General features: G+C 38.8%; 1 protein-coding gene across 2 annotated transcripts in view; it reads right to left on the bottom strand.

Moving 5' to 3' along the window:
- Positions 1 to 11,332, bottom strand: part of RBMS1 (RNA binding motif single stranded interacting protein 1) — a 168,183-nt gene that overhangs the window by 111,661 nt on the left and 45,190 nt on the right. The window lies entirely within an intron of this gene.

Below are 11,332 nucleotides of genomic sequence, written 5' to 3'. Positions count from 1 at the left end.
ACCAATGCCAATGCCAGTAATGAAGGAAAGCCAATAACCTAAAATTCCTGAAGGAGAACTCCGCGCCGCCGCAAACTGTTTGAGTATTTGAAGTAAAACTTCTGGTTAGCGCCACACCAAGGGCTGAAATTAAAACGCAGCTCTTTTCTCTCGAAGTACCCTTGTGGCAGGACAGCGAACATGCAGGGATTAAGAGAAGCCACCACCCATTCGACAGAACTCCAGAGCTTGGCCGAAGCCGTGTGATCTCCAGTAATATGATCCTTATACGGGCGCAGACCTGGAATGTGGAACTGCTCTGAAAGCGCCAGAGCCCGCTGCTTGACGAGCAAGCAGGTTCCCGCTAAACAGATAATTAAGTACCTATACTGTATGAGAGAAGAGATGCCGCTTAAGAGACAAAACAATAAGATGAATAAATGCACCTATCAAATGCAACGTTGATTTTGCCTTATATTTATTTGTGGCATCTCTGTGCAAACTGCCGTTAGGGGAACTGTATTATGTGACAGGGAAACGTACTCAGAATCTAGTTCCGAATTGGGGATAGGAGACTTAACTATCCCTTTCCGCACAAAGGAAAAATACAAACGGGTATAGGAAAATATATTTGTAATGGTAATATGCTAGATGTTTGGAATGAAACAGTTTCCTGCCCTGGTTCTTTCCTTATGCTCTGGGGACACTGATGGCTTTTGACAGCAAAGTTAAAAGTCTGGACTCAAAAATTGCAGGGCAAGATTATCTTTACCCTAATTCCAGAATTTCAGGGGGGGGGGGGGAAGTGTGTGCACCTTTGAGTCAGTGTTGACTCCTGAAAACTGCCTGACAAGTCCTGGCAAATTTTCTTGAGAAGATTTCGGAAGTGGTTTGCCATTGCCTTCTTCCTAAGGCTGAGAGAGACTGGCCCAAATTACTCTAAAGAAAGCTCTCCAACATAGGAATTTATATAAGACTAATGGCCATCTTGAAATGTAAAAGTTTACTAACTTAAGGAAAATTGAAATCCCTGCCAAGTGGCCTTATGAATATTTTAACAGGCATACTGTGTTCACTGGGACCTATTCTGAAGTAAGGGTGCATTGGTTTTCAGTCCCATCCCATCCCCACCACTCATGAGCTGCCAAATATAAGCATCTTGGAAGAAGCCTAAGTTTGATGCATACTCATCACTGCCTTGCAATATTGAACAGCTATGGAATTATGCCAGTTTCAGAGCTTGCTAACTTGGGAAGTTTAATCTCACTCTAACAGTTACTCATGAAGAATTAGAAACATTGGCACTTAAATATTTTATTTCTGGCAAAATATGACTTGGGGCTGTGCAACTGCAACTAGTATACCTCATAATCAAATAGCAAATGAATTAAGAATTACATTCAGACCTTACAATTGCATTCTAAATCCAGACCTTGAATGACAGTGCAGCACTATCCAGATCCTTCTGTAGCGTGACAGTACTAATACACCCCTTAAAAATAGCTTAAAGCAGTAAGGGGAAGTCCAATTAGTTTCACGGTTCACTTCTACTGAGTGCTCATCAGAAATACATAATTTCAATGTGATCTCTTTTATTGGTTGGATCATATTCTCACACCACTGGTGCTCAAACTGCTTCCACCATCAATGTGATCTTTTAAACACATTTGTTAAAATTTCTTAAGAAAGAAATAAGACAAATGTGATTTGCTTTTGTTTAATGTGTTGTGTGAACACACAATTGCAGTAGTAAACTCTGGTTTAGCATGTGCAGATTTGGTAGGACAGCATTATAAGAGGATGGACACTGAACTCAGTGTTTAGTTAATTATCCCTTCTACATTACAATTAAGTTAGCATTTGCTGTTGCTTTATCTAATACAGGACTAGGGTTCAAGGTTCTGATGGTTGAATAAAAATATGAAGACTTTTGACATACTTTATCCATACTAAGCCAACCTACGAAGTGGAATGGAAGAGTAAAGAAGCCCTACAGTGGCATTCTTTTGCTTCCAGAAGATAAAGATTTCCATAAAAACATAAATGCTCTATCTTTTTTTAATTTCTGAACTAAAATTAGAATCTGAAGAAATGCAAGCATTCTACATACAATTCTAGTATTTCCTAAAACTCTAGTCTCTATGATACCTAGACCCAATCATAGGAATTAAAGGATTAGGGTTAATCCTGAAAAGAGTGCTCTGAAAGGAAAGTCTTTGCTCTTTGTGTCACAGGATGCTATTACTTAGAAAGCATTCCAGGGTTTTCTGCAGTATCTCAGTAAAACCTCCAGAGCACTGACATAAAGAAACCAATTACTTTGCAGTACAATCCTATGCACGACTACTTAGAATTAAACCCACGTAACTAAACAGGACTGCAATCTAAATTATTTGTATTTTAAAAATTACCAAATAGACCTTCACCCAGAGGTCTTAGAGCAGCGTACAAAAGGATGATCAAAGCTACATAGAAAGGCAGTGGAATGCATCCTATTTGATGAACTGAGCTCCAGCTTATGCCTTTTAGTAACTTGCACATGTCACTAAACAGCTCTTCCTGTTCCATGATGACAAAGTAGGTTTATATGCAAAACTTAGAGAAATGCTCTGCTGTGAGTTTTACATGGAACCAGATTTATATTTGCTATACTTAGTTTTATACTGTATCTTCAGGAAGAAGTACCTTCTTTTTATTTGGAACAATTCTTTCTCAATATCAATAGAATTGTAGCACTGGAGAGAAAGTTGAGAAGAGAGGCTAGGACACCAATGAAGACTACATACAGGTAGCTAAACTGTAGAGAGGCTGTCGGAAAAGCTGAAGTTTAGAATGATCAGAGTTGGGCAAATTGTGTAAGAATAACAACACATACATCTTCAGATATCATCAAAACAAAAACAAAAGAACCAGTATATCATTTGTTCAATGAAGATAGCAAATAGCCGCCCAGAGTCCCTCTTTTGGGGGAGATGGGTGGTAATAAAATTTGAATAATAAATAAATAAATAAATGCTAGCAAGCAATAAAGAAAAGACAGAGCTATTAATCTCTTATTTTGGTCCAGTCTTCACCAACAAGAAAGCATGTGTTCTACAGGAAATTGTGAAGAACAGGATGAAAGGTCAGGATGGAAGCTGAGATGGATAGAAACTTGATCATGTAATACCTCCTTACTTCGACTTTAAACTTTCAGGCCCAGGTGAATGTTATCCTCGGATACTGAAAAAACTAAGTGATGGTATGCTGAAACCTGTATATATTGTCTTTGAAAAACTGGTGAAGAGCCAGAACACTGGACAAGAGCAAATGTCCCTGTCTTTAAAAAAAAATAAGGGTGGAGGGTGGGGGGACCCACAGAACTACAGACCACTCAGTTTCTCATTGAGAGATAGAAAGTTTCTAGAGCAGGTCATAAAGAGATCTATCTGAAAGGTCTTAATCAATCAATCAGTTTGCACAGCTGTGTACTCACCAAGCAATTCTTGGTAGCTAACAATGTTGAAAACAATAAAAATGCAAAAAAGGGGAAAAAGGAACAGCAAATAATACAACAAAACCACATATAAACACCTACAGCACCAGGGTAAAAATCCAGTTCACACATATTAAGACATACTGATGGCTCATGCAACATCCTGGCCCAATGGCCAAGGACAGAGCCACCTAGATCTACTGTTCCATAGGGCAGGGTCAGAGGCAGAGAAGGCATACCTTCTACCTCCCACATGATGGCACTATTTAATAGACGGGACTTGGAGCATGCCAACCTTGACTGATCATGTTGGATAGGCAGAGACAATTGGAGACAGGTATCTCCCTCAAATATCTAGGCCCTTTGCCATGGGTGACAACCAACACCTTGAATAGCAGCCAGAAGCCTACTGTAACCCTTGCAGCTCATGTGATATAAGCAGCATTACCTGGAATACCAAGATGCAGAAACCTGCTGTAGCTTCCAAGTGTTCCTCAAGAGCCAGTCCATGTAGAGCACATTGCAGTAATATAACCAAGAGGTCACCAAGGCATGAGTGACCATGCCTGGTACCATAATTCTGCCAACCACGCTACAAAGGATTCTTCAATGTCAGACAGTGAGGGAAGGGAGGCTACTGCACAGCAGGGAAGCACGTACAGCAGCAGCACTCCCAGTGAAACCTAGAGCCCAGCTTCACAAACATGGTCTCGCATCAGACTATCTGCAGAATTCTGAGAGCCACAAGAGTCTCCCAGATAACAGTAGTGATTCTACCACCCCTATCCTAAGGGTTACACATGAAACCTAGGCAGGCACATCTCCAAGAAAGGCACATATTCCTCAGCTAGGTCTTGGTTGTACGTGTCAGGTCAGTCCTCCCATCTCTTATAAGATCTTGGTTGAGGAGGGCCTTATTACAGGTTGTCAGCCCTTTGAGTAAGCAAGATCAAGGAACAGACATAGCAGGGATTCCAGGAATCCACTTTATTGTTGTAGGGTATATTAACAGAATCTTGAAAGCCTGTCCAAATCCTTCACCACCTCTTTTCAAGGACAACACAATCAAGGCGGAGCTGTTCTGATTCTCTTTCTCATACTTTCTACTTTCCCAGGGCTAAGCAATCGTTTTCCCTCTCCTATCTTCTGGAGGCCAGAACAGAATTCCTCTATACAAGCTGACCTGGCATTAAGCAGCAGCAACAGCAGGGTTTGTGGACCAGGTACTGGGGCTGAGTCAAGGGGAGTTGGAAGGTGGAACCAGTGTCAAACACCAAATACATTTTCCTGCAGGCAGCCCTCTCTCTCTCTCTCTCATTATATCTCAGTCTATCTACCGTGCCCGAGATATTACTGCCTGGCCTAGCTACCCTGTTTGACCAACTCCATCTGTTCCTTGCCATCCCTCCCCCAACAACTGATATTACAACCTCACCATCCAGCTTGCCTGCAGATATCCTCCAAGCCACTTCTGCCTAGCATTGTGGAAATACTACTGGACCCAATGTATTTCAATTTCATTGCAACACCTGACAAAGTATCCTCAATAACATGCTGATTAGTAAATGGGTTGGATGGTAGATATATTGTGGATTAATCAGATTGGAGGGATGTTTTGAGTGGGATACTACAAGTTTCAATTCTAGTCCTATTTTAATATTTTCATTAATGACTTCAGTAAAGAAGCTGAGAGAATGCCTAGTAAATAAGCAGATGACATGAACTGGGTGGAATATCCTATAACACAGAAATATTGAAAGCAATTGTGAAATATTAGAGAAATCAGCTGAGAGTAAACAGACTGAAATTTAACAGAAACAGCTGCAGAGTTTTTCACTTAAGAAACAAAAATAAATGCATGAAAATATATAGCCTGGGATATCTTGACTCAGTAATACTGTTTGTGAAAAAGATCTTGAAACTGTAGTTGAATGCAAACTGACTATGACCTGGTTGAATGATGTGACTGCAAAGATCGCAGAAATATTCTTAGGCTGGATCAATGGGAAGTATAATTTCAGCTCCACTATTTGCTTTAGTTAGATGATTCAGTGTGCCACAGTACCACATTCTGGGCATCATGTTTTAGGAAGGAATCAGAGAACGGCAACTAGGTTCTGTTAAGAATGACAGAAGGAATGGGTATACTTGGTCTTGAGAAAAGCAGGATAAGCCCCCCAGAGTCACTTGTTGAGATGGGCAGCTATAGAAATCAAATAAATAAATAAATAAATATGATAGCAGTCTTAAAATACCTGAAAGGATGGATTACATAACAGGGTTAAGACCTATTTTCTATCATTTCAGAATGGAGGACATTATTGGACTTATTGGATATGTAAGTCGACAGCCCTTCATGGGGGTTGTGGATGAGACGGATGGCAGAGAAAATAAATAAATTGTTCAACAGAGGCTAGACAACCATCTGTCAGGGATATCTTAATCTGAATTCCTATTGGGAACAGGGGGTTGGACTTGACACTGTAAGTGGCCCCTTCCAACACTATGATCCAAAATGATCTTGTGAGTTGTGGAATTGTAATGATCTCTACTGTGCTTATAAGATAATTCTTACAATATTTTGAAAGGTGCCCAGTGTAGCAACTGGAAGAGAGGTGCTCTGCTGAATTGCCTTTTACTTATCAGCGGCACATGGGCTGCCGCATACTGCGCCAATGGAAGACTTCGAATAGTCTTCAAAGCTGGTCCCAAGTAAAGTGCAATGCAGTAATCCAAACATGAGATAAGGGTTTTAATAATTAAGGCCAGATAACACAGCTCCAGAAACAGCTGCATTTGGCACAACAGCCAAAGATGGACAGAGGTTCTCTTCAATTATACAAACTTGTCTAACTGATTTACTTTCAGGATTTTCTTTAATGTACTCACATATTATTTTGAGACATTTTAGCAGCATTCAGACATAACATCAAATAATAGCTACGCTTATGACAAAGTGCACTCCATGGTTTGCAATTGACTCCTAAGCTAGTACATGCACATTAATGTTTGTGCTAAAATGTAATTGCTATTATGCACAGTGCTTACATGTCTTGGCCATGAAGACAAGAATGAACTTGGGAAGCCAAACAGTCAAAAAGCTAAATTTTTATTGGGCGACTGTATGTTTGGAATATCAAATCATAGCATTGCTTGTGTTAAGAAACTGAAAATGGAATCACTATGAGTTTTATTGTTTAGATATTAGTCAAACTGAGGCATCCTTCACCACTAAAACCCATAGTATTTGTTAAAATGAGCAATACAGGTAATGTTTGAAGATTTGTAATACTCAGCTTTATGTATTCTAAATATTAGACTGTTTGAAGAGTAATCAGGCCAACTTCTTTTACATTTACTTCAAGGAACTGTATCTCACTGCTATAAATTGTGCTACAGAGACTAAGGAATCCATAAAAATCATACAGTATGAGGTCAGCTTAGTTTCTAAAAGAGCTTGAACTAAAAAAGAAAAACATAACCCCCCCAAATAGGCATTTATTCCAGAGACAGAATGTATCATTTCTTAAATCTTCTCCTGAATTGCAGGGGTCCCACAATATCTCAACAGAACATAAAAATATTTTTCTGGCTCTGGGACTCCATTGATGGATGGATAGATTATGTGCCATCAAGTTGGTGTTAACTTAGCAACCACACAGATAGATTTCCTCCATGACTTTGGACCTTTTAGAATAAAATGAATTTGATCCCTTTCTCCAACAAAATCCAAAGCAATGGTAATGCTGGAGAATAAAAATAAGGCCCTGCATTTTACTGGCTTTCAATTTTTTTATTAAGGCATTCTAATGGTGTGCAAAATATCTTGTGCCTGAAACAACCATTCTGAATGTTCTGAGCACTGAACAAAATATATTCTAGAAACTGTCCTAAAGTTGGGATGTTTTGCTCCACATCATTTTTGATGTTCTGGTATCTTGGTGTTTTTGTTTTTTTAAATCCTCTGAACTATGGAAACTTGGAAAGTACACTAGCCATTAAAACAGCAGACCTGGGTTAAGTGTTCCAATGCATGCAACTAAGTGAGGGGGTGAGGGACACTGAGTTAAGCACATGTCTACTGAACAATTCTGGATGTAAGAAAAGGCTGCTGCCTGCTTAATTGGCATGCTTTCTGCTGTTTTATAATTCTTTGCTAAAGAGATGTTAAGAGTTCATAGGCTGGAATGTAATGTCCCTGCATGTTGTCTTTGTTTTTCAAACAAGTCGCCAAATGCAAGTGTGTGCACTATGGAAGCGCATTATAGATAGTGTTCCTAACTATTGAATATTCAGTTTTCCAAAGGTAAAAATGGTTTTGTTCATTTGTTTGCAGGGTGAGCTAAACACAATGTCCACTATGGAAACATGCTTTGAAAGAACCGTGTGTGTGTGTGTGTGTGTAAAATGAAGTGTGAAATGCAGGTGAGAAAAAATGCTGTAAAGTAAGAATGTTTTCAAAAATTCAGTATACAGTGTAATTGTTTATGCTTATCAATTTACAAAATGCAAAGTGAGTGAACAGAAGAGAAATCCAAATCAAATCAATATTTGGTGTGACCACCCTTTGCCTTCAAAACAGCATCAACTCTTCTAGATACACTTGCACATAGTTTCTGAAGGAACTCGGCAGGTAGGTTGTTCCAAACATCTTGGAGAACTAACCACAGATCTCCTGTGGATGTAGGCTGCCTCAAATCCTTCTGTCTCTTCATGTAATCCCAGACAGAATCGATGATTTTGAGATCTGGGCTCTGTGGAAGCCAAACCATCACTTCCAGGACTCCTTGTTCTTCTGAAGATGGTTCTTAATGACATCGGCTGTATGTCTGGGGTTGTTGTCCTGCTGCAGAATAAATTTGGGGCCAATCACACACCTCCCTGATGGTATGGCATGATGGAGAAGTATATTTCTGTGAGCCTGTATTTCTGAGCCTGTATTTCTCAGCACTTAGGACACCATTGATCCTGACACCATGATCCTGTCCAACTCCATTTGCAGAAATGCAACCCCAAACTTGCAAAGATCCTCCACCATGCTTCACTGTTGCCTGCAGACACTCATTACTGTACCGCTCTCGAGCCCTTCGGTGAACAAACTGCCTCCTGCTACAGCCAAATATTTCAAATTTTGACTCATCAGTCCAGAGCACCTGCTGCCATTTTTCTGCACCCCAGTTCCTATGTTTTTGTGCATAGTTGAGTCGCTTAGCCTTGTTTCCACGTCGGAGGTATAGCTTTTTGGCTGCAATTCTTCCATGAAGACCACTTCTGGCCAGACTTCTCCAGACAGTAGATGGGTGTACCTGGGTCCCACTGGTTTCCGCCAGTTCTGTGCTGATGGCACTACTGGACATCTTCCGATGACAAAGGGAAGTAAGCATGATGTGTCTTTCATCTGCTGCATTAAGTTTCCTTGGCCGACCACTGCATCTACAGTCCTCAACGTTGCCCATTTCTTTGTGCTTCTTCAAAAGAGCTTGAACAGCACATCCTGAAACCCCAGTCTGCTTTGAAATTTTTGCCTGGGAGAGACCTTGCTGATGCAGTATAACTACCTTGTCTTGTTGCTGTGCTCAGTCTTGCCATAGTGTATGACCTGTGACATGAAACTGTCTTCCACAACCTTACCTTAGTAGCAGAGTTTGGCTGTTCCTTACCCAGTTTTAAGCCTCCTACACAGCTGTTTCTGTTTCAGTTAATGACTGTGTTTCAATTTACATATGAAATTGATGATCATTAGCACCTGCTTGGTATAATTTGTTAATCATACACCTGACTCTAATCCTACAAGATCCTTGACTTTGTGCAAGTGTACAAAGTATGCAAGTGTAAGAATTGACGCTGTTTTGAAGCCAAAGGGTGGTCATACCAAATATTGATGTGATTTAGATTTCTGTTCTGTTTGCTCACTTTGCATTTTGTAAATTGATAAACATAAATAATTACAATATGTATTTTTGAAAGCATTCTTACTTTACAGCATTTTTTCACACCTGCCTAAAACTTTTGCACAGTACTATATGTATATGTATATATGTATGCATGTATGTATGTATGTGTGTGTGTATGTATATGTATGTATGTGTATGTATGTATATACATATACATATACATACACACACAGTGTTTTTATGTTGCTTACAGTGTGATTGAAATGAATGTTTTGCTGTTGCCCATTTATTAAGTACAGTTCTATTGCTGACTGCAGATACTGGCTGCCAAAAACATGATTATTTGCTGATACTATAGCTTGCTGTGGCACTTTTTCAGTAACCTCATTTTTTACAAAAATAATGCCCTTAAATTTTTTCTACAAGTTGCATGGTAGATGGCACTTAGCACGATCAGCCACTCTTTTACAGTCCTGGAATGAAAAGGGTTAATTATGAGTTTCAAATTTTGTTTCAGTTGAACAAAGAACAGTAAAAATGCTCCAATGGAAAATTTTGAGTAGGGCTCTTTTGTTTTCAGCTCAGAACAAACTTTTTTTAAAAAAAAATTGTACACAGTTCTAAGGCACAACATACTGAGACCAAAAGGAATAAAATCGTAAAAAGGTTTATAACTTTCCCACCATGTATCTCATTAATTATTAATATTAATTAATTAAACTGTATTGTAAAGTTTTTTGCTGGTGGTGTTCTTAAATCCAGCCAAGATAGTACCTGTTTTGAATGTAAACAATACAAAGAAATCTCAATAAAAGAGTACCAGCAGTGGGGGAATATTATTTAAAAACACTGTAACATACGCTTTCAGTATGTGGGGTTCTTTCCTCAACATGTCATACAAACTTAGTAATAAAGTTTGTAATGAACCAATGAAATACTCCAAACCTTTAATATATATAGATCTTCTTAAAAGTTGTGAAAAAAATGGTATTTTCTGATGCTGTTTGTTTGCTTCCTAGAGATCACTTTATAAATACATATCCATCCTGCTATTTCCTTTTGGGGTAAGCAACATTGTGCAGAGTGCAGAAAAAAATTAAGAAATAGTAAACCAAGAAATAAAAAGGCATGAGATAAGAAAAAGAAAAGGAATCATAGGTAAAACTAGTTTACAGAAATATTATTCACTATTCTTCTCCATTCCTTTTTATCCTTGTAAACCATCCTTGCTTTACCATGGCCAAACACCACTTCATGAATTGTATTTTGTTCTCTAAACTTTTCACCTCTCTCTTGTTCAAGATTTCATTTCTGCAGCTAACCACATACTACCCATTAACTCCCTATCAGCATTTGCACATCTTCAAATTTCTCCATCCATTTTCCATCTTTAGTAAACATTCCACTACAGTACACAAATTAATTTACTTGCTCTAGTTTTTCATCTTAATTTATCATTTTTCTTCATTTTCCATTTCAGACAACTGCCCTGCTCTTTGATACATTAATTTTCAGACCCATACTCTTTGCTGCATCTTAAAGTGTAACATGCGCAGCAAATCATTTGGGCTCTCAGCTAACAAGACATTATCTGCATGCAAAAATTCATGACTGCAGCCAAAACACATTTAATATCACTACAACCATTCTTTAGACATTCATCCACAAATACATTAAACAAGGGGACATCACACAAGTTTGTCTTACTCCTTGCTCCACTCTGAGCAATTTTCTAGGCATTCCATTTATACTCATGCATGCTTAATTTTCTTCATATAATCCTCTTATCACGCTCAGCAACTAACCTTAAATTCCGTATTGATGCAAAATGTTCCATAATTCAAGCCTCCTCACTTTACCATATGTTTTCTCTAAATCAATGAATGCACAATAAATTTTCTTTTTCACCTTCACACATTACTCAGTTATTTCCTGAACAGCAAAATCTATTCTGTACACCCCATGCCCAGCATAAATTTCCACA

The sequence above is a fragment of the Candoia aspera genome, chromosome 1 (genome assembly GCF_035149785.1).
Source record: "Candoia aspera isolate rCanAsp1 chromosome 1, rCanAsp1.hap2, whole genome shotgun sequence".
In the NCBI taxonomy this organism is placed as follows: Eukaryota; Metazoa; Chordata; class Lepidosauria; order Squamata; family Boidae; genus Candoia; species Candoia aspera.
This window is presented reverse-complemented; position numbering and strand designations above follow the sequence as displayed.